Here is a 26,608-nt window from a genome sequence, read left to right as displayed (position 1 = left end):
CTCCCTATCTCTGTAACCTCCTCCAGCCCCCTACAACCCTCCCTATCTCTGTAACCTCCTCCAGCTCCTACAACCCTCCCTATCTCTGTAACCTCCTCCAGCCCCCTACAACCCTCCCTATCTCTGTAACCTCCTCCAGCCCCCTACAACCCTCCCTATCTCTGTAACCTCCTCCAGCCCCCTACAACCCTATCTCTGTAACCTCCTCCAGCCCCCTACAACCCTCCCTATCTCTGTAACTTCCTCCAGCCCCCTACAACCCTCCCTATCTCTGTAACCTCCTCCAGCCCCTATAACCCTCCTTATCCCTGTAACCTCCTCCAGCCCCCTGCAACCCTCCCTATCTCTGTAACCTCCTCCAGCCCCCTACAACACTCCCTATCTCTGTAACCTCCTCCAGCCCCTACAACCCTCCCTATCTCTGTAACCTCCTCCAGCCCCCTACAACCCACCCTATCTCTGTAACCTCCTCCAGCCCCCTACAACCCTCCCTATCTCTGTAACCTCCTCCAGTCCCTACAGCCCTCCCTATCTCTGCAACCTCCTCCAGCCCCCGACAACCCTCCCTATCTCTGTAACCTCCTCCAGCCCCTACAACCCTCCCTGTCACCTCCTCCAGCCCCCTACAACCCTCCCTATCTCTGTAACCTCCTCCAGCCCCCTACAACCCTCCCTATCTCTGTAACCTCCTCCAGCTCCTACAACCCTCCCTATCTCTGTAACCTCCTCCAGCCCCCTACAACCCTCCCTATCTCTGTAACCTCCTCCAGCCCCCTACAACCCTCCCTATCTCTGTAACCTCCTCCAGCCCCCTACAACCCTCCCTATCTCTAACCTCCTCCAGCCCCCTACAACCCTCCCTATCTCTGTAACCTCCTCCAGCCTCATCAACCCTCCCTATCTCTATAACCTCCTCCAGCCCCTACACCCTCCCTATCTCTGTAACCTCCTCCAGCCCCTACAACCCTCCCTATCTCTGTAACCTCCTCCAGCCCCCTACAACCCTCCCTATCTCTGTAACCTCCTCCAGCCCCCTACAACCCTCCCTGTCTCTGTAACCTCCTCCAGCCCCCTACAACCCTCCCTATCTCTGTAACCTCCTCCAGCCCCCTACAACCCTATCTCTGTAACCTCCTCCAGCCCCCTACAACCCTCCCTATCTCTGTAACCTCCTCCAGCCCCCTACAACCCTCCCTATCTCTGTAACCTCCTCCAGCCCCTACAACCCTCCCCATCTCTGTAACCTCCTCCAGCCCCTACAACCCTCCCTATCTCTGTAACCTCCTTCAGCCCCCTACAACCCTCCCTATCTCTGTAACCTCCTCCAGCCCCCGACAACCCTCCCTATCTCTGTAACCTCCTACAACCCTCCCTATCTCTGTAACCTCCTCCAATTCTGGCCTCTTGCACATCCCCCGATTTCCATCGCTCCAGCATTGTCGGCCGTGCCTTCAGCCACCTGGGCTCTAAGCTCTGGAATTCCCTCCCTAAACCTCTCCGCCTCCCTCTCTCTCCTCCTTTAAGACGTTCCTTAAAACCTCCCTCTTTAACCAAGCTCTTGGTCACCTGTCCTAATATCTCCTGATGTGGCTCGGGGTCAGATTCTGTCTGATTTACGCTCCTGTGACGCACCTTGGGACGTTTTACTACATGAAAGGTGTGGGATCAATGGGAGTTGCTGTTGTTGGCGAGCAACCAAACCACTAAACTTGAAGAATTTATGGATCAAATCTGATACAGGGAACCTAAACCCATCACAAGACATTGCTTTAAAAAACCTGGCATGTTTCCCACTGTTGATCACTCCTTTCCACGCATGGTGTTACGCCGATAGCAGACAGCTTGACGCCAAGGCTGAGCCATGCACAATTACCTGTGAAAAAGGCAAATCCTACCAGGATACAGAGCCTCTTCTTCTCGTTCTCGAGAGTGTGCGGGGTGAACGACAGCCACAGGACCAGCCCAAGTGAGAGCAGCATGGACATCAAGCCACCCTGAAACAGACCATTAACGTCACTCACTGTTCGGAAACCGGCAGCGAGCACTTCCTCGCTGCCACCCGCACCCCCCCCCAAACGGGCCTAAATGGCCGAACCCAAATCCCAGCCAAAGCGGTCGGGGCGCGACAAGTGGATTCAGCTTCCCCCTGGGGCTGGCTGTGGAGGGAAAGACACAGCCAGGAGAGTGGGTAGCACCTGGGCCTCGGAGTCGTGGGCTCGAGCCCCCACTCCAGAGGCTTCGGCACAAAATCTAGGCTGCCGCACCTGGGGGGCGGCCCCGAGCGAGCGGCGGGGGGGCCCCGAGTGAGCAGCGGAGGGGGGCGGCCCCCGAGCGAGCGAAGGAGGAGGGGGGGGCCCGAGCGAGCGGAGGAGGGGGGGGGGGCCCCGAGCGAGCGGCGGAAAGGGGGGGGCCCCGAGCGAGCGGCGGAGGAGGGGGGGGGCCCGAGCGAGCGGAGGAGGAGGGGGGGCCCCGAGCGAGCGGAGGAGGAGGGGGGGGCCCCGAGCGAGCGGAGGAGGAGGGGGGGCCCCGAGCGAGCGGCGGAAGGGGGGGGGCCCCCCGAGCGAGCGGAGGAGGAGGGGGGGGCCCCGAGCGAGCGGAGGAGGAGGGGGGGGCCCCGAGCGAGCGGAGGAGGAGGGGGGGCCCCGAGCGAGCGGAGGAGGAGGGGGGGCCCCGAGCGAGCGGCGGAAGGGGGGGGGGCCCCGAGCGAGCGGAGGAGGAGGGGGGGCCCGAGCGAGCGGAGGAGGAGGGGGGGGCCCCCGAGCGAGCGGCGGAAGGCGGGGGGGGGCCCCGAGCGAGCGGAGGAGGAGGGGGGGGGCCCGAGCGAGCGGAGGAGGAGGGGGGGGCCCGAGCGAGCGGAGGAGGGGGGGCCCGAGCGAGCGGAGGAGGAGGGGGGGGCCCGAGCGAGCGGAGGAGGAGGGGGGGCCCGAGCGAGCGGAGGAGGAGGGGGGGGGCCCGAGCGAGCGGAGGAGGAGGGGGGGGGCCCGAGCGAGCGGAGGAGGAGGGGGGGGCCCGAGCGAGCGGAGGGGGGGCCCGAGCGAGCGGAGGAGGAGGGGGGGGGCCCGAGCGAGCGGAGGAGGAGGGGGGGGCCCGAGCGAGCGGAGGAGGAGGGGGGGCCCGAGCGAGCGGAGGAGGAGGGGCCCGAGCGAGCGGAGGAGGGGGGGCCCGAGCGAGCGGAGGAGGAGGGGGGGCCCGAGCGAGCGGAGGAGGAGGAGGGGGGGCCCGAGCGAGCGGAGGAGGAGGGGGGGGCCCGAGCGAGCGGAGGAGGAGGGGGGGCCCGAGCGAGCGGAGGGGGGGGCCCGAGCGAGCGGAGGAGGAGGGGGGGGCCCGAGCGAGCGGAGGAGGAGGGGGGGCCCGAGCGAGCGGAGGAGGAGGGGGGCCCGAGCGAGCGGAGGAGGAGGGGGGGCCCGAGCGAGCGGAGGAGGAGGGGGGGCCCGAGCGAGCGGAGGAGGAGGGGGGGGCCCGAGCGAGCGGAGGAGGAGGGGGGGCCCGAGCGAGCGGAGGGGGGGCCCGAGCGAGCGGAGGAGGAGGGGGGGGGCCCGAGCGAGCGGAGGAGGAGGGGGGGGCCCGAGCGAGCGGAGGAGGAGGGGGGGCCCGAGCGAGCGGAGGAGGAGGGGGGGCCCGAGCGAGCGGAGGAGGAGGGGGGGGCCCGAGCGAGCGGAGGAGGAGGGGGGGCCCGAGCGAGCGGAGGAGGAGGGGGGGCCCGAGCAAGCGGAGGAGGAGGGGGGGGCCCGAGCGAGCGGAGGAGGAGGGGGGGGCCCGAGCGAGCGGAGGAGGAGGGGGGGGGCCCGAGCGAGCGGAGGAGGAGGGGGGGCCCGAGCGAGCGGAGGGGGGGCCCGAGCGAGCGGAGGAGGAGGGGGGGGCCCGAGCGAGCGGAGGAGGAGGGGGGGCCCGAGCGAGCGGAGGAGGAGGGGGGGCCCGAGCGAGCGGAGGAGGAGGGGGGGCCCGAGCGAGCGGAGGAGGAGGGGGGGGCCCGAGCGAGCGGAGGAGGAGGGGGGGCCCGAGCGAGCGGAGGAGGAGGGGGGGCCCGAGCGAGCGGAGGAGGAGGGGGGGCCCGAGCGAGCGGAGGAGGAGGAGGAGGGGGGGGGGCCCGAGCGAGCGGAGGGGGGGGGGGGGCGGCCCCGAGCGAGCGGCCTGGGGGGGGTGGGCCCCGAGCGAGCGGAGGAGGAGGGGGGGCCCGAGCGAGCGGCGGAGGGGGGTTGGCCCCGAGCGAGCGGAGGAGGAGGGGGGGGCCCGAGCGAGCGGAGGAGGAGGCCCGAGCGAGCGGAGGAGGAGGGGGGGTCCCCCCGAGCGAGCGGAGGAAAGGGGGGGGGCCCCGAGCGAGCGACGGTCCCGAGGGAGCTTTACCTGAAAGACTCTCGTTACAACATGAACATAAGCACCAGCTGCTGCCACAAACATGCAGATGGCCAGGGTGGAGTACACCTTCTTGAGGTGCTGCTGGGTGGAGCAGGATCTGTATTAGAGAGGGAGAACACAGACATTTAACAAATCTCAATGGGGAATATAACATTTAAGACACATCAGCAGATCGAGAGGGGAGACGAGGAGAAATGTTTTCACTCCGAGAGTTGTGGGGGATCGGGAACGCCCGACCTGAAGAGGTGGTGGAAGCTGATTCCATCAGTAACTTTAAAAGGGAGTTGGATGGGCGCTGGAGGACGAGGAGCTGACAGGGTTACCGGCAAAAACCGGGGCGTGTGGGGCTAAGCACGACAGTTCTTTCAAAGAGCCGGCACAGGCTCGACGGGCCGAGTGGCCTCCTTCTGTGCTGTACGTTTGTGATTTTATCCCACTCCCACAGACAAAACTCTCGAACTTCATCAGAAATAACTTCAACGACTGAAATTGGTATGCCTTATTTTAGCCTGCTCCTGCTCCCCACCCCATCCCAGCTCAGCTCAGCTCAGCGGAGTTTAAATTTAAAATGCGTTAATTTGTTGTATAGCAAAAAAAAACATTTACGAGACGTCTCGCACTCGGAACCTGCAGCACATGGACTTCAGTTACACGGAGAGACTGGAGAAGCTGGGATTGTTCTCCTTAGAGCAGAGAAGGTTAAGGGGGAGATTGACCAGAATGGTACCAGGAGATGAGGGACTTCAGTGACGTGGAGAGACTGGAGAAGCTGGGGTTGTTCTCCTTAGAGCAGAGAAGGTTAAGGGGAGATTGACCAGAATGGTACCAAGGGATGAGGGACTTCAGTGACGTGGAGAGACTGGAGAAGCTGGGATTGTTCTCCTTAGAGCAGAGAAGGTTATGGGGGAGATTGACCAGAATGGTATCGGGGATGAGGGACTTCGTGACGTGGAGAGACTGGATAAGCTGGGATTGTTCTCCTTAGAGCAGAGAAGGTTAAGGGGGAGATTGACCAGAATGGTACCAGGGGATGAGGGACTTCAGTGACGTGGAGAGACTGGATAAGCTGGGATTGTTCTCCTTAGAGCAGAGAAGGTTAAGGGGGAGATTGACCAGAATGGTACCAGGGGGATGAGGGACTTCAGTTACGTGGAGAGACTGGAGAAGCTGGGATTGTTCTCCTTAGAGCAGAGAAGGTTATGGGGGAGATTGACCAGAATGGCATCGGGGATGAGGGACTTCAGTGACGTGGAGAGACTGGATAAGCTGGGATTGTTCTCCTTAGAGCAGAGAAGGTTAAGGGGAGATTGACCAGAATGGTACCAGGGGATGAGGGACTTCAGTGACGTGGAGAAGCTGGGGTTGTTCTCCTTGGAGGAGAGAAGGTTAAGGGGGAGATTGACCAGAATGGTACCAGGGGATGAGGGACTTCAGTGACGTGGAGAAGCTGGGGTTGTTCTCCTTGGAGGAGAGAAGGTTAAGGGGGAGATTGACCAGAATGGTACCGGGGGATGAGGGACTTCAGTGACACGGAGAGACTGGAGAAGCTGGGATTGTTCTCCTTAGAGCAGAGAAGGTTATGGGGGAGATTGACCAGAATGGTACCAGGGGATGAGGGACTTCAGTGACACGGAGAGACTGGAGACGCTGGGGTTGTTCTCCTTGGAGGAGAGAAGGTTATGGGGGAGATTTGATAGAGGAGCTCAAAATTATACGGGGTTTTTGATGAGAGTAGAGAGGGAGAAACTGTTTCCAGTGGCAGGAGGGTCGGTAACCAGAGGACACAGATTGAAGATAATTTAAATTTTACGCAGTGAGTTGTTGTGATCTGGAACGCGCTGCCTGAAAGGGCGGTGGAAGCAGATTCAACAGTAACTTTCTTCACTCAGAGGGCGGTGAATCTTTGGAATTCTCTGCCCCAGAGGGCTGTGGAGGCTCAGTCGTTGAGTATATTCAAGGCCGAGATCGATAGATTTTTGGACTCTAGGGGAATCGAGGGATATGGGGATCGGGCGGGAAAGTGGAGTTGAGGTCGATGATCAGCCGTGATCTTATTGAATGGCGGAGCAGGCTCGAGGGGCCGACTCCTGCTCCTAATTCTTATGTCAGATTACAACATGTCTCATGCAAATCAAAATGAGTGCGTGCGTGTTTATGCGAGTATGTGCTTCTTCAGGTGTCTGGTATCCGTCCCCACTATAGAGCATGCACATGCGTTCCCAGTGTGCTCCCTGTGTGTGTAAAATCTCTTACACTAGGATTCCTAAATAACCAGACAGGAGGAGAGCATGTTGCAGTTTTCCTTTGGGGAAAGCAGCATTCACAGTTCAAATCCAGGGAAAATAAATAAACAAGAGGGGTGGGGGTTGCCTTTTAAAATATCAGAAGATAATAAAACTCCAGTATGATTTGGACAGGTTGGGTGATTGGGCAGATGCAGTATAATGTGGATAAATGCGAGGTTATCCACTTTGGTGGCATAAACAGGAAGGCAGATTATTATCTGAACGGCAATAGATTGGGAGAAGGGGAAGTGCAACGAGACCTGGGTGTCCTTGTGCACCAGTCGCTGAAGGTAAGCATGCAGGTGCAGCAGGCGGTTAAGAAGGCAAATGGTATGTTGGCCTTCGTAGCGAGAGGATTCGAGTACAGGAGCAAGGATGTCTTGCTGCAGTTGTACAGGGCCTTGGTGAGACCGCACCTTGAGTATTGTGTGCAGTTTTGGTCGCCTTATCTGAGGAAGGATGTTCTTGCCATGGAGGGAGTGCAGCGAAGATTCACCAGACTGATACCTGGGATGGCAGGAATGACGTATGAGGAGAGATTGGGTCGATTGGGCTTATACTCGCTGGAGTTTAGAAGAATGAGAGGGGATCTCATTGAAACTTTTAAAATTCTAACAGGACTAGACAGACTAGATGCAGGAAGGATGTTCCCGATGGCGGGGGAGTCCAGAACCAGGGGTCACAGTCTAAGGATAAGGGGTAAGCCATTTAGGACTGAGATGAGGAGGAATTTCTTCACCCAGAGAGTGGTGAACCTGTGGAATTCTCTACCACAGAAAGCAGTTGAGGCCAATTCATTAAATATATTCAAGAAGGAGTTGGATATATTTCTTAAGGCTAAAGGGATCAAGGGATATGGGGAGAAAGCAGGGACAGGGTACTGAATTTGGATGATCAGCCATGATCTCATTAAATGGCAGAGCAGGCTCGAGGGGCCGAATGGCCGACTCCTGCTCCTATCTTCTATGTTTCCATGTTTCTAAAACGTTGGAGGAAATAAAAAACAAAAGCTATTTGGGCGGGGGACAGTAATTTACAGTAGAAACTGAAAACAGAAAGGTCCTGTCACGGCGATCCGAACTCGGTCTCACTGGGTCCCCGCAACACCACCAGTCCACAATGTACAGCCTCCAACACTCGTCACTCCCCCTCCAGACTGCAGACCTCACTCAGGAATCAGTGCCGCTCCAACCGAAACATTTCCTTTCCTTGCATTCTCTTCCCACCCCCTCACACCCACAGCGAGTTAAAAGCAGCTTCTAAGCCGGGACTCCTTACATCTGGGAGAATTTAAACAGCCCATCCATGTTGAGGTTCCGGTCAAAGACGTTCATCTTGCTCCGGGGGAAGACTCGTCCGATTCCTCTTAGACGTTGAACAAAAAAAAATCAGGCACCTGGGGGACAGATTTGAAGAGTTAGAAACATTAAACGGCAAAGGTGCCTCGTCAAAGGGGCGGCATCTTAAAACAAAGAGAAACAGTTTCAGCAAAACGAACGTCTTTAAAGCTGATCGGGAACGGTTTCTTGCAGCGAGACGTCTCCTACCATAGGATCCCCACAGGCCACGCAGACGGCGCAGTAATTCAGGGTCGCTGCAGTTACCGACAGAGTACAATCACTCATCCACCCCGCCCAGCCAACAACAGCTGCCTACCAACTGTGAGCTGATCATAAGGGATAGCAGCAGGAGTCGGCCACTCGGCCCCTCGAGCCTGCTCCGTCATTCAGTAAGATCTTCTACCTGTGCCTTCACCACTTGATTGTAAAACTCTCATCCTCCTGTTCAAATCCCTCCTGCAGCCCTACGACCCTCAGATCTCTGCGCTCCTCCAACTCTGGCCTCTTCCCCGTCCCAGATTTCCTTTCCTTTAAGCAGGAGTCGGCCATTCGGCCCCACCAGCCTATTCCACCGTTCAATAAGATCACGGCTGATCTTCTACCGCAACCCCACTTTCCCGCCCGATCCCCATATCCCTCAATTCCCCCAGAGTCCAAAAATCTCTCGATCTCAGCCTTGAATATACTCAACGACTGAGCCTCCACAGCCCTCTGGGGCAGAGAATTCCAAAGATTCACCGCCCTCTGAGTGAAGAAATTCCTCCTCATCTCAGTCCTAAATGGCCGACCCCTTATCCTGAGACTGTGACCCCTGGTTCTAGACTCCCCGGCCATCGGGAACATCCTTCCTGCATCTAGTCTGTCTAGTCCTGTTAGAATTTTATAAGTTTCAATGAAATCCCCTCTCATTCTTCTAAACTCCAGCGAGTATAAGCCTAATCGACCCAATCTCTCCTCATACGTCATTCCTGCCATCCCAGGTATCAGCCTGGCGAATCTTCGCTGCACTCCCTCCATGGCAAGAACATCCTTCCTCAGATAAGGCGACCAAAACTGCACACAATACTCAAGGTGTGGTCTCACCAAGGCCCTGTACAACTGCAGCAAGACATCCTTGCTCCTGTACTCGAACCCTCTTGCTACGAAGGCCAACATACCATTTGCCTTCTTAACCGCCTGCTGCACCTGCATGCTTACCTTCAGTGACTGGTGTACAAGGACACCCAGGTCACGTTGCACTTCCCCTTTTCCCAATCTATTGCCGTTCAGATAATAATCTGCCTTCCTGTTTTTGCCACCAAAGTGGATAACCTCGCATTTATCCATATTATACTGCTTCTGCCCAATCACCCAACCTGTCCAAATCGTACTGGAGTTTCTCGGCATCCTCCTCACAGCACACACGCCCACCCAGCTTTGTGTCGTCTGCAAACTTGGAGATATTACATCTAGTTCCCTCGTCTAGATCATTAATATATATTGTGAATATGTCAACATTCCTCAAGTGTTGCTGCCCCTATAAACATCTGAGATTTCCACGGGAGCTTCATTTACCATTCACGAAGGCGGTGAGACAGCGCGTAAAGCCCCTACAACGTTTGTGTTAGCAGCCCCCTGCCCTGTGTCCCAACGTAGAACGCACGACGAGAGCCATTTACACTTCAGCTAGAGTCATCTTTTGTTCCTTAACCTGTCCCGTTACCATCTCCTTCTGCCTCGCACCATCATCCCTTTTGTCTCTTAATCTCTCCGGCCTTCCATCCTATCACAGACCTTCCCTTTGGTTCTTCCCCCCCTTTCCCTGCCCCTGCGCTTGCTTAAAAACCTGTTCCATCTCCAGCTTTTTCCAGTTCTGACGAAGGGTCATCGACCTGAACCGTTAACTCTGTGTTTCTCTCCACAGACGCTGACTGACCTGCTGAGTATTTCCAGCATTTTCTGTTTTTATTTCAGACTTCCAGCATCTGCAGTACAGGAAACTTTCGATTTACCGGGCACCTAAATAACCGGAAATGTCGGTTAACCGGCAAAATTCAGGAGTAGGTTCAGGTAAGTTTTATTACTTGCCTTCCTCCATGTGTTGCTGTGCAAGGGGTGTGGCTGCAGCTGTTGCTAAGCTACAGAGACACTTGCAACTTGTGGCCATTGTTCTGAACCAACAGGGTTGGTTGCTTTATACGGAGCTCTCAGCTCCGTATCTTTTACTAAAGCGCTCGGTGATCCAGAATTTTTGATGAACTAGCACCACATCGGTCCCGTCGGTGCCGGATTGAAAAAAGATTCCGGTATTTTGCTTTTGTAGAAACATTACAGTCCGGTTGCATTCAGACAATCGGATTGCTGGATCCCAACCGGTGAATGAAGGATCGCTCACGGCCAGCCCGGCCATATCAGGAACACCTCTACAACCAAGACCGTTTACTCGGATGAATAAATGCCATCTGCTGCTCGGGGACTAGTCCCCCACTGCACAATGTTTTCAAGGACGCTGTTTTTGCAATGAGATAACAGCGGACCGAACGCCGCTTACAGGAGCCACTTTAATTTTTTTTAAAGCGTTAAGCCAATTCTCCCTCTCCTACCATTGCTCAAGTGGCCATTCTTGCCCAGACAATGACCATGGGCCAGTCAACCAGGGTCAGTGTCGCAGTCAAGCTCCAGGCCGACACACCTGAAAACGTGCACGGTCACTGGGCAGTGAGCAGGAGCTCTGGCTGCTCTCCCCATCTCTCGAGCGCTTGTAGCTTATTATAGCTTCCCTGGCAGAAAGCCAATCACTCAAATCTGGCACTGCAACCTGTGACCTTTTAGGGCTGGATGGCTCTGGACGGAGCCTCTGCATATTGGGTCCGGGGAGGGGGGTGCAAGAGGGAGAGGAGGAGGAGGAGGGGGCAAGTGCAGACATCGATTTTAAGTGTATGAAGTAATCGGCAGACCCAGGCAAACTACATTACATTTATACAGCGCCTTTAACGTTAACACAGAGCCACACAAGGAGATCTTAGGACAGGTGACCCAAAGCTTGCTGAAACAGGCAGGTTTTAAGGAGGGGAGAGCGAGGCGGAGAGGTTTAGGGAGGGAATTCCAGAGCTTAGGGCCCCGGCGGCTGAAGGCACGGCCGCCAATGGTGCAGCGAAGGAAATAGGGGGGGGGGGGGTGGGTGTGGGGGGAGATGCGCAAGAGGTCAGATTTGGAGGAGTGCAGATATCTCGGAGGGTTGGAGGAGGCTGGAGGAGGTTACAGAGATACAGAGGGTTGTAGGGGCTGGAGGAGGTTATAGAGATAGGGAGGGTTGTAGGGGGCTGGAGGAGGTTACAGAGATAGGGAGGGTTGTAGGGGGCTGGAGGATGTTACAGAGATACAGAGGGTTGTAGGGGCTGGAGGAGGTTATAGAGATAGGGAGGGTTGTAGGGGGCTGGAGGAGGTTACAGAGATAGGGAGGGTTGTAGGGGGCTGGAGGAGGTTACAGAGATAGGGAGGGTTGTAGGGGGTTGGAGGAGGTTAGAGAGATAGGGAGGGTTGTAGGGGCTGGAGGAGGTTACAGAGATAGGGAGGGTTGTAGGGGCTGGAGGAGGTTACAGAGATAGGAAGGGTTGTAGGGGGCTGGAGGAGGTTACAGAGATAGGGAGGGTTGTAGGGGCTGGAGGAGGTTACAGAGATAGGGAGGGTTGTAGGGGCTGGAGGAGGTTACAGAGATAGGGAGGGTTGTAGGGGGCTGGAGGAGGTTACAGAGATAGGGAGGGTTGTAGGGGGCTGGAGGAGGTTACAGAGATAGGGAGGGTTGTAGGGGCTGGAGGAGGTTACAGAGATAGGGAGGGTTGTAGGGGCTGGAGGAGATTACAGAGATAGGGAGGGTTGTAGGGGGCTGGAGGAGGTTACAGGGATAGGGAGGGTTGTAGGGGGCTGGAGGAGGTTACAGAGATAGGGAGGGTTGTAGGGGGCTGGAGGAGGTTACAGAGATAGGGAAGGTTGTAGGGGCTGGAGGAGGTTACAGAGATAGGGAGGGTTGTAGGGGGCTGGAGGAGGTTACAGGGATAGGGAGGGTTGTAGGGGGCTGGAGGAGGTTACAGAGATAGGGAGGGTTGTAGGGGGCTGGAGGAGGTTACAGAGATAGGGAAGGTTGTAGGGGCTGGAGGAGGTTACAGAGATAGGGAGGGTTGTAGGGGGCTGGAGGAGGTTACAGAGATAGGGAAGGTTGTAGGGGCTGGAGGAGGTTACAGAGATAGGGAGGGTTGTAGGGGGCTGGAGGAGGTTACAGAGATAGGGAGGGTTGTAGGGGGCTGGAGGAGGTTACAGAGATAGGGAGGCCATGGCGGGATTTGAACACAAGGATGAGAATTTTGAAATCGAGCCAGTGTGGGTCAGCGAGCACAGTGGGGGTGATGGGTGAACGGGACTCGGTGCGAGTTAGGACACAGGGGGCAGCAGAGTTTTGGATGAGCTGAAGTTTACGGAGGGTGGAATGTGGGAGGTCGGCCAGGAGTGCGTTGGAATAGTCGAGTCTGGAGGTAACAAGGGCCTGGATGAGGGTTTCAACAGCGGATGAGCTGAGGCGGGGCGGAGACGGGCGATGTTAGGGGGGGTGGATGTAGGCGGTCTTGGTGATGGGGTTGGACGCTCCACTCAGGGTCAAATAGGACGGCGCGGTCGCGAGCGGTCTGGTTCAGCCTCAGACAGTGGCCAGGGAGAGGGATGGAGTCAGAGGTGAGGGAAAGGAGACGGCGGTGGAGGTAGATTCCGAGTTCCATCACTGGTAAGAGCAGAGCTCCGGGTTGGGACAATATTAATCCCTCAGCCAAGGTCACACACAGATTATCCGGTCATTATCACATTGCTGCTTGTGGGAGCTTGCTGTGCGCAAACTGGCTGCTGCGTTTCCTACATTACAACAGTGACCACACTTCAAGAAAAGTACTTCATTGGCAGTAAAGTGCTTTGGGACGTCCTGAGGTGGCGGAAGGGGCTGGAGAAAGGCAAGTTCTCGCTTTTTTTTTTAAACCTATGATGCTCCTTGCGTGTATCCACAAGGATAAGTTTGGACATAACGGAACGACCAGCATTTAGTGCCAACTGTGCTCAGAGTACAAGCACATAATACCTCTCCCTCACAAGGTTCCACGATCAAACCCGAATTAGACCACACTGGGAGCACCGTGCACAGTTCTGGTCTCCGTATACCTTGATTAGACCACACTTGGAGCACCGTGCACAGTTCTGGTCTCCGTATACCTTGGTTAGACCACACTTGGAGCACTGTGCACAGTTCTGGTCTCCGTATACCTTGGTTAGACCACACTTGGAGCACTGTGCACAGTTCTGGTCTCCATATAACTTGGTTAGACCACACTGGGAGCACTGTGCACAATTCTGGTCTCCGTATACCTTGGTTAGACCACACTTGGAGCACTGTGCACAGTTCTGGTCTCCGTATACCTTGGTTAGACCACACTTGGAGCACTGTGCACAGTTCTGGTCTCCGTATACCTGGGTTAGACCACACTTGGAGCACTGTGCACAGTTCTGGTCTCCGTATACCTTGGTTAGACCACACTTGGAGCACTGTGCACAGTTCTGGTCTCCATATACCTTGGTTAGACCACACTGGGAGCACTGTGCACAGTTCTGGTCTCCGTATACCTTGGTTAGACCACACTTGGAGCACCGTGCACAGTTCTGGTCTCCGTATACCTTGGTTAGACCACACTTGGAGCACCGTGCACAGTTCTGGTCTCCATATACCTTGGTTAGACCACACTTGGAGCACTGTGCACAGTTCTGGTCTCCGTATACCTTGGTTAGACCACACTGGGAGCACTGTGCACAGTTCTGGTCTCCATATACCTTGGTTAGACCACACTTGGAGCACTGTGCACAGTTCTGGTCTCCGTATACCTTGGTTAGACCACACTGGGAGCACTGAACACAGTTCTGGTCTCCGTATACCTTGGTTAGACCACATTTGGAGCACTGCGCACAGTTCTGGTCTCCATATACCTTGGTTAGACCACACTGGGAGCACTGTGCACAGTTCTGGTCTCCATATACCTTGGTTAGACCACACTTGGAGCACTGCGCACAGTTCTGGTCTCCATATACCTGGGTTAGACCACACTTGGAGCACTGTGCACAGCTCTGGTCTCCGTATACCTTGGTTAGACCACACTTGGAGCACCGTGCACAGTTCTGGTCTCCGTATACCTTGGTTAGATACACTTGGAGCACCGTGCACAGTTCTGGTCTCCGTATACCTTGGTTAGACCACACTTGGAGCACCGTGCACAGTTCTGGTCTCTGTATACGTTGGTTAGACCACACTTGGAGCACCGTGCACAGTTCTGGTCTCCATATACCTTGGTTAGACCACACTTGGAGCACCGTGCACAGTTCTGGTCTCCATATACCTTGGTTAGACCACACTTGCAGCACTGTGCACAGTTCTGGTCTCCGTATACCTTGGTTAGACCACACTTGGAGCACTGTGCACAGTTCTGGTCTCCGTATACCTTGGTTAGACCACACTTGGAGCACTGTGCACAGTTCTGGTCTCCGTATACCTTGGTTAGACCACACTTGGAGCACTGTGCACAGTTCTGGTCTCCGTATACCTTGGTTAGACCACACTGGGAGCACTGTGCACAGTTCTGGTCTCCATATACCTTGGTTGGACCATACTGGGAGCACTGTGCACAGTTCTGGTCTCCATATACCTTGGTTAGACCACACTTGGAGCACTGTGCACAGTTCTGGTCTCCATATACCTTGGTTAGACCACACTTGGAGCACCATGCACAGTTCTGGTCTCCATATACCTTGGTTAGACCACACTTGGAGCACTGTGCACAGTTCTGGTCTCCATATACCTTGGTTAGACCACACTTGGAGCACTGTGCACAGTTCTGGTCTCCGTATATCTTGGTTAGATACATTTGGAGCACCGTGCACAGTTCTGGTCTCCGTATACCTTGGTTTGACCACACTTGGAGCACCGTGCACAGTTCTGGTCTCCATATACCTTGGTTAGACCACACTTGGAGCACTGTGCACAGTTCTGGTCTCCATATACCTTGGTTAGACCACACTTGGAGCACCGTGCACAGTTCTGGTCTCCGTCTACCTTGGTTAGATACACTTGGAGCACCGTGCACAGTTCTGGTCTCCGTATACCTTGGTTAGACCACACTTGGAGCACCGTGCACAGTTCTGGTCTCCGTATACCTTGGTTAGACCACACTTGGAGCACCGTGCACAGTTCTGGTCTCCGTATATCTTGGTTAGACCACACTGGGAGCACTGTGCACAGTTCTGGTCTCCATATACCTTGGTTAGACCACACTTGGAGCACTGCGCACAGTTCTGGTCTCCATATACCTGGGTTAGACCACACCTGGAGCACTGTGCACAGTTCTGGTCTCCGTATACCTTGGTTAGACCACACTTGGAGCACCGTGCACAGTTCTGGTCTCCGTATACCTTGGTTAGACCACACTTGGAGCACCGTGCACAGTTCTGGTCTCCGTATACCTTGGTTAGACCACACTTGGAGCACTGTGCACAGTTCTGGTCTCCGTATACCTTGGTTAGACCACACTTGGAGCACCGTGCACAGTTCTGGTCTCCGTATACCTTGGTTAGACCACACTTGGAGCACCGTGCACAGTTCTGGTCTCTGTATACGTTGGTTAGACCACACTTGGAGCACTGTGCACAGTTCTGGTCTCCATATACCTTGGTTAGACCACACTGGGAGCACTGTGCACAGTTCTGGTCTCCATATACCTTGGTTAGACCACACTGGGAGCACTGTGCACAGTTCTGGTCTCCGTATACCTTGGTTAGACCACACTTGGAGCACCGTGCACAGTTCTGGTCTCCGTATACCTTGGTTAGACCACACTTGGAGCACTGTGCACAGTTCTGGTCTCCGTATACCTTGGTTAGACCACACTGGGAGCACTGTGCACAGTTCTGGTCTCCATATACCTTGGTTAGACCACACTGGGAGCACTGTGCACAGTTCTGGTCTCCATATACCTTGGTTAGACCACACTTGGAGCACTGTGCACAGTTCTGGTCTCCATATACCTTGGTTAGACCACACTTGGAGCACCATGCACAGTTCTGGTCTCCATATACCTTGGTTAGACCACACTGGGAGCACTGTGCACAGTTCTGGTCTCCATATACCTTGGTTAGACCACACTGGGAGCACTGTGCACAGTTCTGGTCTCCATATACCTCGGTTAGACCACACTGGGAGCACTGTGCACAGTTCTGGTCTCCGTATACCTTGGTTAGACCACACTTGGAGCACTGTGCACAGTTCTGGTCTCCGTATACCTTGGTTAGACCACACTTGGAGCACTGTGCACAGTTCTGGTCTCCGTGTACCTTGGTTAGACCACACTTGGAGCACTGTGCACAGTTCTGGTCTCCATATACCTTGGTCAGACCACACTTGGAGCACTGTGCACCGTTCTGGTCTCCGTATACCTTGGTTAGACCACACTTGGAGCACTGTGCACAGTTCTGGTCTCCGTATACCTTGGTCAGACCACACTTGGAGCACTGTGCACAGTTCTGGTCTCCATATACCTTGGTTAGACCACACTTGGAGCATCGTGCACAGTTCTGGTCTCCGTATACCTTGGTTAGACCACACTTGGAGCACTGTGCACAGTTCTGGTCTCCATATACCTTGGTTAGACCACACTGGGAGCACTGTGCACAGTTCTGGTCTCCATATACCTTGGTTAGACCACACTTGGGGCACTGTGCACAGTTCTGGTCTCCGTGTACCTTGGTTAGACCACACTTGGAGCACTGTGCACAGTTCTGGTCTCCATATACCTTGGTCAGACCACACTTGGAGCACTGTGCACCGTTCTGGTCTCCGTATACCTTGGTTAGACCACACTTGGAGCACTGTGCACAGTTCTGGTCTCCGTATACCTTGGTCAGACCACACTTGGAGCACTGTGCACAGTTCTGGTCTCCATATACCTTGGTTAGACCACACTTGGAGCATCGTGCACAGTTCTGGTCTCCGTATACCTTGGTTAGACCACACTTGGAGCACTGTGCACAGTTCTGGTCTCCATATACCTTGGTTAGACCACACTGGGAGCACTGTGCACAGTTCTGGTCTCCATATACCTTGGTTAGACCACACTTGGGGCACTGTGCACAGTTCTGGTCTCCATATACCTTGGTTAGACCACACTTGCATCACTGTGCACAGTTCTGATCTCCGTATTATAAGGATATAAAGGCACTGGGGAATGTGCAAAACAAGATTTTCTAGAATACCAGAACGGAGAGATTATATCGATCCGGAAAGATTGAACAGGCTGGGACTCTTTTCTCTTGCAAAGAGAATGCTGATGAATTACTTGATGGAGGTCTTTAAGATTATGAAGGGTTTGATTAGGATAGACGTAGAGAAGATGTTTCCACTTGTGGGGGAGACCAGAACTAGGGGCCATCAATATAAGATAGTCACTAATAAATCCAATGGGGAATTCAGGAGAAACTTCTTTACCCAGAGAGTGGTGAGAATGTGGACCTCGCTACCACAGGGAGTGGTGGAGGTGAATAACACAGATACATTTAAGGGGAAGCTGGATAAACACACGAGAGAGAAAGGGATAGAAGGGTATGGTGATAGGGTGAGATGGAGTAGGGGTGGGAGGAGGTTGGCGTGGAGCAGAAACACCGGCACGGACCAGTCGGACCGGTTTCTGTGCTGTAAATGCTGTGTGAAAACAAAAGCTTAACCACAGACTTATCGGCCTGGGCACTCCCTGTTCCCACCGCACTTCATCCGAGAGTACAGGAATCCAGTTAGTCACAGGAGCCCGAAACACTGCACGAAGGAGCGTCTGAACCTTTGTACTGAGGTTCCGCCGCTCCGCTCCGCTCCCCTCCCCCCTCCCTCCCTCCCTTCCTCCCTCCCCTCCTCCCTGTGTACAGTTCAAGTCTCCAGCTGCACAAAGGACAGGTAAAGATTGATTAAAACTGGACCTCGGCCGCAAGGGAGCTGGTCAGAACCAACAAGGGAGTGCCAACGGAAATTACACTTTCCCCCAGAAGGATTGAGTGTGCAAGACATAGAAGATAGGAGCAGGAGTCGGCCATTCGGCCCCTCGAGCCTGTTCCGCCTTTCAATGCGATCATGGCTGATCATCCAAATTCAGTACCCGGTCCCTGCTTTCTCCCCATATCCCTTGATCCCTTTAGCCTTAAGACGGAGAGTTACGCCCCACAATGCTGCACACAAAGTGCCAATAGCAGAGGGGACACTGTCGCTCTGTAACCGGGCCTTCCCGTGCACTGGGTCACAGCCTCAGCTATCCAATCTGCACCAGGAAAGACCCAATTCATTCCCTGCCATGTACAACAAGCCCTCCCCTCCCCAATCCTTTCTTCATTCTCCAAGTTTTGACTCCCCTCCCCTCCACTCCTCTCCCTTTTGACAGCGTTGCTGTACGCTCAGGTACTGGCCCACTCTGTCAGCCCTCCCAACAAGTGCCACACGTTCATTCCCCCCCAGCAGCCACTCTCCACCCGCGAGCCCAGACGAGAGTCCGTTGGCTGTCAGTACGGGGACAGGGCGGGAAGGTGTGGCGTCGAGGCCGAAGGTCAGCCGCGCGATCTCACTGAATGGCGGAGCAGGCTCGAGGGGCCGAATGGCCGACTCCTGCTCCTGTTGTGTTATGTAGAGAGTGGGGGGGAGCCGTGTAGTGTGAGACACACTCCAGCGGTGATTAGGAGCAGGAACCCTGACCGACTCCTCTCACCACCCCCACCCCCCAGCCAGCGCAAGGGTGTGCTGACGAAAAGCAGAAACACAGCCCCTCCCTTTTACCACAGGTCTGTAGAGACGATTACTTTGTACTCTAAAATACAACCCTGCTACACCTTTAGACCCAACAGATGAATCGCACCTAAAGACTGCAATTAGCAAACTGAACATCTTGCACTTAAGACAGCATGATCGGGGCGAGGAAGGACTGTACAGTACAACGCGTTACATAAAATTCATACAAAGTCGCAACTGCAATATTACAGACTAACTCGACCCTTCGCTGTACGGAGGGCACTTCCTTCACCACCACTCCACAACGACAATTTTTAAACCCTCAGTCGGCAGCTCGTGCTGGGGCGATCGCTCCTGGGTGGTGGCTGGTGAAGGGGAGCGAGGAGCAACGTTCCCCTCTAGGCTGTGTGGCCGCGTAGTCTGGGACCGGCTTTCCCAAGGTTGAATTTAGTGCGTGTGCGAGACTGAGAATGAAACGCACACCGCCCCCCTCAAAAAAAGGAGGGGGGAACATTGGCGAGGGCAGCTCGACTCGAAGCTTCTCGCACACCGGACAGCGATTCGAGCGCAAATCCCAGGGCGATTTCTCTTCTCTCTAGCCCCCTGGCGGGGGAGGCACTGACTGCAATCCTAGCTCTCCCCACCAATCTGAGATCAACCATCTTCGGCAGGGCCCGGGCATCCAACTCGGGGAACCCCCCTCACCGCCCACCACCTCCCCCCCCCGGTCCGCGAGGCTCCAGTGAGACACCCAGCCCCGTGCACTTCATACCCGATCAGCAGGATTCAGTCACGGAACTGGCCAATGGGAGGAACATCGCAGCGGGTCCGAAGGGCAGAACACGACGTTCCCGCAGCTGTGGGAGTTGGTCAACAACAGGCAACCCACTCGCCCACTGTTCGGCAAACAAGCAGACACCTGGGTCCGCTGTTGGGAGCGTCGGTAACCACAGGACACAGATTTAAGGCGACTGCCAAAAGGTGAAAGGAGGAAACATTTTTTTTTAACGCAGCGAGTTGTTGTGATCTGGAACGCGCTGCCTGAAAGGGCGGTGGGAGCAGATTCAATAGTAACTTTCAAAAACGGAATTGGAGAAATACCTGAAGGGGAAAAATTCACAGGGCCATGGGGGAAAGAGCAGGGTCGGGGGAAGTGGGATCAATTGGAGAGCTCTACCACAGGCACAGGGGGCTGAATGGCCTCCTCGCTCTGCTGTGTTGTTCTACGATTCGACTGTTGCCCTAGAATTCCCCGCACAGCACAGTCAGCTGTTTCAGTCAGAGGCAGAATTGCAGAACGGTGTGAGAAAGCAAGCTGTCACATTCATCAAACCGGGGCTTTGACTAGCCAACATTAAACAGCGAAGATCTAATACATACAGGACTAGCCGCCCGCAAGGATCGACGCCACACTCCTGCTCGACGTTTCACCCTCGGCCTCCGGCTGCTTTCCGTCTCCTCGCAGATTCCCTTTCAGCCGAGCAGCCCGCTGCTGCAGAACACGTGTACAACGCCCGCCCACTTCCCCCTCCCTCACTGAAACAACAGCGGCCGCACAGATCCCCAGAGTGGGGCTCAGCTGCACCGGGCGCGCTGGGAGTTGCTTCAAAAATCAAAACTCTTGTTAACGGTTACGTGGCTTTACCAAGCCAGACACCCCGCGACCTGGAACAGTGCCAAGTGGCACTTCCGCCTCATTACAACGACACAGCACAGGAGGAGGCCATTCGGCCCATTGGGCCTGTGCCGGCTCTTTGAAAGACAGCAAGACCTGCATTTCTCCAGCGCCTTTCACCACCTCAGGACGTCCCAACGCGCTTTACAGCCAATGAAGTACTTTTTTTTTTGAAGTATAGTCACTGTTGTAATGCAGGAAACGCAGCAGCTAATTTGCGCACAGCAAGCTCCCACAAATACCAATGAAATAATGACCAGATCATCTGTTTTTTAGTGATGTTGATTGAGGGATAAATATTGGCCCCAGGACACCTGTTAGGGAGGGAGTTCCAGGATTTTGACCCAGCGACGATGAAGGAACGGCGATATACTTCCAAGTCAGGATGGTGTGTGTGACTTGGAGGGGAACTTGGAGGTGGCGGTGTTTCCACACGCCTGCTGCCCTTGTCCTTCCAGGTGGAAGAGGTCGCGGGTTTGGGAGGTGCTGCCGAAGAAGCCTTGGCGAGTTGCTGCAGTGCATCTTGTAGATGGTTCACACTGCAGCCACGGTGCGCCGGTGGTGGAGGGAGTGGATGTTTAAGGTGGTGAATGGGGTGCCAATCAAGCGGGGCTGCTTCATCCAGGATAGTGTCGAGCTTCTTCAATGTTGTTGGAGCCGCACTCATCCTACCACCAACTGTTTAACACTGACTGGCCCTGTAATTCACTTGCCCCCACAGCACTCCCCACCAACCCCGGGCAATCTCTAGCCCTGGTTCCCCCGTCCCAGTGGCCCCCTCACCCCCCAACAGCACAACTGAGATCGGTGCCACACCCTCTCCGCTCCCCTCCCCTCCCCCACCGTCAGCGCTAAACAGACGGAACATATGGCCGAATAGTTTGGCAACCTTTTCACATCCAACAAATCTCCCCGGTCGGTCATTGTATGCAAGTTGGAATTAAACCGCCGCCCAGCGCACGTCACGCGGGACTCACAAAGCAACCAATCTAAAACATTACAAGTACGGTCCATTCAGGCCACAAGGCTGCAGTTGAAGGCGGGTCCAGTACTTTGTCCGCAGTGGAACAAACCAACACGGTGGAGCGATGGAACGCAGAGCGCACGTCACATTGCCACTGGGTGCAGCTCGCTCGCAGCAGACTGAGCTCGAGCCCAAGTGCTCCATTGTTGTGTAACAATGCTCCCTGTGAGATACTCTTGATTCATTACCTCAAACTGGTCCGGGTTGTGGTGACATACCTGCAGACAGTCCTTCACACCAGGGTTGCACGTTTCAGCGTGCGGTCACCTTCCAGCCTCCGTAACATCACCTGTCTCCACCCCCTGCCTCAGCTCACCCGCCGCCTTTGTTACCTCCAGACTCGACTATTCCAACTCTCTCCTGGCAGGCCATCCCACATTCCACCCTCCGTAAACTCCAGCTCATCCCGAACTCTGCTGGCCCCCGTGTCCTAACTCGCACGAGTCCCGTTCACCCATCACTCCCCGCTCTGGGTTCGCTGACCTACACTGGCCCCCGGTCCGGCAATACTTCAACTGTAAAATTCTCATCCTCCTGTTCAAATCCCTCCATGGCCTCTCCTCCGGCCCTCAGATCTCTGCGCTCCTCCAATTCTGCCTTCTTACACATCCCGGGTTTCCTTTCCTTCGAGCAGGAGCAGGCCATACGGCTCCTCGAGCCTGCTCCGCCATTCAATGAGATCACGGCTGATCATCGACCTCAACTCCACCTTCCCGCCCGATCCCCATATCCCTCGATTCCCCGAGAGTCCAAAAATCTATCGATCTCAGCCTTGAATATACTCAACGACTGAGCCTCCACAGCCCTCTGGGGTAGAGAATTCCAAAGATTCACCGCCCTCTGAGTGAAGAAATTCCTCCTCATCTCAGTCCTAAATGGCCGACCCCTTATCCTGAGACTGTGACCCCTGGTTCGAGACTCCCCAGCCAGGGGGAAACAGCCTCTCAGCATCTACCCTGTCAATCCCCCTTCGGTATCTTATACATTTCAATGAGATCACCTGAACTCCAGAGAGTACAGGCCCATTCTACACAATCTCTCCTCATAGGACAGCCCTCTCATCGCAGGAATCAATCTAGTGAACCTTCGTTGCACCGCCTCCAAGGCAAGGATATCCTTCCTTAAATAAAGAGACCAAAACTGTGCACAGTGCTCCAGGTGTGGCCTCACCAAAATCCAGTACAATTACAGCAAGACTTTCCAGCATTTTCTGTCCATTGCTTCAGATTATCTATAGTTGTGTTTTTTTTTTAAATATTGTGAAAAACCGAATGATTACCACGTGCTGGCGGTACATTTCACCGCCCATCAGAGCAACACGTGAGGGTCAAGGGCATCACAGGGGAGCAGGAGTAACCTCTCAAATGTCCCACAATCTAATGGCAATAATTAACTCAACGCTACATGTTTCAACATATCCACTTTACTGAGTGCATTAACAACTTGGGCAACGGGCAGAGGCCAGAGAGGAGTTTCCCAGATATCACCCCCCCCACTCCGCCCTACAGAGGTGACAAGAGAGACCAATTTTGTTTTTAACACAGCGAGTTGTTGTGATCTGGAACGCGCTGCCTGAAAGGGCGGTGGGAGCAGATTCAATAGTAACTTTCAAAAGAGAGATTGGATCAATACCCGAAGGGGGAAAAAACTTGCAGGGCTCCGGGGGAAAGAGCGGGGGGGGCAGGACTAATTGGAGAGCTCTTTCAATGAGCTGGCAGAGGCACGATGGGCCGAATGGCCGCCTCCCGTGCTGTGTCATTCTATGAAATTGGCCCTGGGTTTTAAATCTGATTTATTGCTTCTCCCGGGAGATGATCGTGAGGTTGTGGAGCGTGTGGATTGTGTGGGACAGACATGGAGGGTCTTCTCCTGTCCGTCATCGTATCGCAAAGAAACAGGGTGCAGTCTCGCAAAGACTGATTTATCAAGGAGGCTGAAAATGTCACAAGTTTCAAAGGTTGCTTGCGCTACAGTAATCCGCACGGTTAAACATTACACCAAACACTAACTTTAAATCAGCAAAACTCAAACCACCCTGGCATGACTGACAATGTCAATGAAATGTAGAGTGTCTTTTCCAAGCTTTCACACAATGTGGGGCGGGGGGGTGGAGGGAGAGGGTGTGTGAACACCTAAGGACACCCCGCACCCACCCCCCCCCCAACCAGCTTCATAAAGCACACAGCTGCCACGCTAACCCTTGCACTGGTTAAAAAGCACAGGCTCTGTGCAAGATTGCACAAGAACTAGGAGCAGGAGTCAGCCATTCGGCCCCTCGAGCCTGCTCCGCCATTCAATAAGATCCTGGCTGATCATCGACCTCAACTCCACTTTCCCGCCCGATCCCCATATCCCTCGATTCCCCGAGAGTCCAAAAATCTATCGATCTCAGCCTTGAATATACTCGACGACTGAGCCTCCACAGCCCTCTGGGGCAGAGAATTCCAAAGATTCACCACCCTCTGAGTGAAGAAATTCCTCCTCATCTCAGTCCTAAATGGCCGACCCCTTATCCTGAGACTGTGACCCCTGGTTCTAGACTCTCCAGCCAGGGGGGGAAACAGCCTCTCAGCATCTACCCTGTCAATCCCCCTCAGAATCTTGTATGTTTCAATGAGATCACCTCTCATTCTTCTAAACTCTAGAGAATATAGGCCTAGTCTACTCAATCTCTCCTCATAGGACAACGCTCTCCTCCCAGGAACCAGTCTGGTGAACCTTCGTTGCACTCCCTCTATGGCAAGTATATCCTTCCTTAGGTAAGGAGACCAAAACTGTCCACAATACTCCAGGTGTGATCTCACCAGGGCCCTATATAATTGCAGTAAGACGTCTTTACTCTTATACTCCAATCCTCTTGTAATAAAGGCCAACATACCATTTGCTTTCCTAACTGCTTGCTGTACCTACATGTTAACTTTCAGTGATTCGTGTACAAGGACACCCAGGTCCCTCTGAACACCAACATTTCCCAATCTCTCACCGTTTAAAAAACACTCTGCTTTTCTATTTTTCCTACCAAAGTGGATAACTTCACATTTCTCCACATTATATTCCATCTGCCATGTTCTTGCCCACTCACTTAGCCTGTCTATATCCCCCTGAAGCCTCCTTGCATCCTCCTCACAACTTACATTCCCACCCAGCTTTGTATCATCAGCAAACTTGGATATATTACATTTGGTCCCCTCATCCAAATCATTGATGTAGATTGTGAATAGCTGAGGCCCAAGCACTGATCCTTGCGGTCCGACCCCACTAGTTACAGCCTGCCAACCCGAAAATGACCTGTTTATTCCTACTGTTTTCTGTTCGTTAACCAATCCTCAATCCATGCTAGTATATTACCCCCCAATCCCATGAGCCCCAATTTTGTTTAATAACCTCTTGCGTGGCACCTTATCGAATGCCTTCTGAAAATCTAAATACACCACATCCACTGGTTCCCCCTTATCTATTCTGCTAGATACAACCTCAAAAAACACTCATCAATTTTCATTTAATGTGGGGGCACCAGATTTAAAACAGAATGGCAAGAGACACCCCGAGAGAGTACGACTGAGCTACAAGTGTGTCATCGGACGGACACACAGCGGAGGAGTTTCTCCCCAGGGTCCCGGGCCAACGTTTATTATTACATAGAAACATAGAAGATAGGAGCAGGAGTAGGCCATTCGGCCCCTCGAGCCTGCTCCGCCATTTAATGAGATCGTGGCTGATCATCCAAACTCAGTACCCTGTCCCTGCTTTCTCCCCATATCCCTTGATCCCTTTAGCCTGAAGAAATATATCTAACTCCTTCTTGAATACATTTAATGAATTGGCCTCCACTGCATTCTGTGGTAGAGAATTCCACAGGTTCACCACTCTCTGGGTAAAGAAATTCCTCCTCATCTCAGTCCTAAATGGCTTACCCCTTATCCTTAGACTGTGACCCCTGGTTCTGGACTCCCCCTGCCATCAGAAACATCCTTCCTGCATCTAGTCTGTCTAGTCCTGTTAGAATTTTATAAGTTTCGATGAGATCCCCTCTCATTCTTCTAAACTCCAGTGAGTATAAGCCCAATCGACCCAATCTCTCCTCATACGTCATTCCTGCCATCCCAGGTATCAGTCTGGTGAATCTTCGCTGCACTCCCTCCATGGTAAGAACATCCTTCCTCAGATAAGGCGACCGATACTGCACACAATACTCAAGGTGTGGTCTCACCAAGGCCCTGTACAACTGCAGCAAGACATCCTTGTTCCTGTACTCGAGCCGCCTCCTCCTACCCCTATCCTTCTATTCCCCTTAAATGCATCTACGCTAGTCGCTTCAACTACTCCTCATAGGGGTCGCCTCCCATTCCATCTGCCTTTCAGCATCTCTCTCAGACTCGCCTAGTTTCCTTTTGAAAGCATCTATGGTATTCGCCTCAACCACATCCTGTGGTGGCGAGTTCCGCATTCTCACCATTCCCTGGGTGAAGCAATTTCCCCTCATTTCCGTTCTGGATTTATTAGTGACCGTCTTGTATCGATGGCCCCTAGTTCTAGTCTCCCCCCCACTCGCAAGTGGACACATCATCTCTACATCCACCCTATCGAACCCCTTTCACAATATAGGCAAGCGTGAGGTGCTACATTTTGGTCGTCAGAATAAGAAGGCCACATACTCCTTGGAAAATAAGTGTCGAAGTGGGGTAGAGGAACAGAGGGAGCCAGAGGTACAAATCACTAACAGTAGTGACGCAGGTTAATAAGACCATTTAAAAACACAAAGCAAGCACACACTGGGGTCCATTTCTGGAGGGATAGCATTGAAAAAGTACAGAAGTTGTGCTGAACTTCTACTGAACGTTGGTTAGAATCCTAGAGCACAGGAGGCCATTCGGCCCATCGTGCCTGTGCCAATTAGTCCCACTCCCCTGCTCTTTCCCCACAGCTCTGTAAATGTCTCTGTTATAAATCTCATCATTCATCAAGAAACTACTTGTGAAATAACGCTGGACGGCCAGCTGGTGGCGCTGTCCAAGGAGTATAAATACTCGGGCGTCGGCCCCAGCTTGTCCACGGACATTTTGTAAGACAAGGAACTAGTGAAGTACAACTAGACCTCCATGTTCTGAAACA

The 26,608-nt window shown here is 54.2% G+C and overlaps 1 long non-coding RNA gene across 6 annotated transcripts; it reads right to left on the bottom strand.

Moving 5' to 3' along the window:
* Nucleotides 1–4,343: 4,343 nt before the first annotated feature.
* LOC147097156 (uncharacterized) lies at nt 4,344–21,469 on the bottom strand. 6 transcript variants are annotated; one of them, XR_015074498.1, is made up of 3 exons: nt 21,450–21,469; nt 7,920–8,037; nt 4,344–4,453 (listed from the first exon to the last, which is right to left on the bottom strand). It is a non-coding gene; the product is annotated as an uncharacterized LOC147097156 (long non-coding RNA). The 6 variants fall into 6 exon arrangements; XR_015074493.1 differs by lacking the exon at nt 21,450–21,469 and adding an exon at nt 20,178–20,259; XR_015074497.1 differs by lacking the exon at nt 21,450–21,469 and adding an exon at nt 19,570–19,589.
* Nucleotides 21,470–26,608: the final 5,139 nt, after the last annotated feature.

The sequence above is a fragment of the Somniosus microcephalus genome, chromosome 33, assembly GCF_052327205.1.
Source record: "Somniosus microcephalus isolate GS21.2 chromosome 33, FLI_Smic_1.0, whole genome shotgun sequence".
In the NCBI taxonomy this organism is placed as follows: Eukaryota; Metazoa; Chordata; class Chondrichthyes; order Squaliformes; family Somniosidae; genus Somniosus; species Somniosus microcephalus.
Note: the sequence above shows the minus strand (reverse complement) of the source record. Positions and strands in the feature narration are given on the sequence as shown.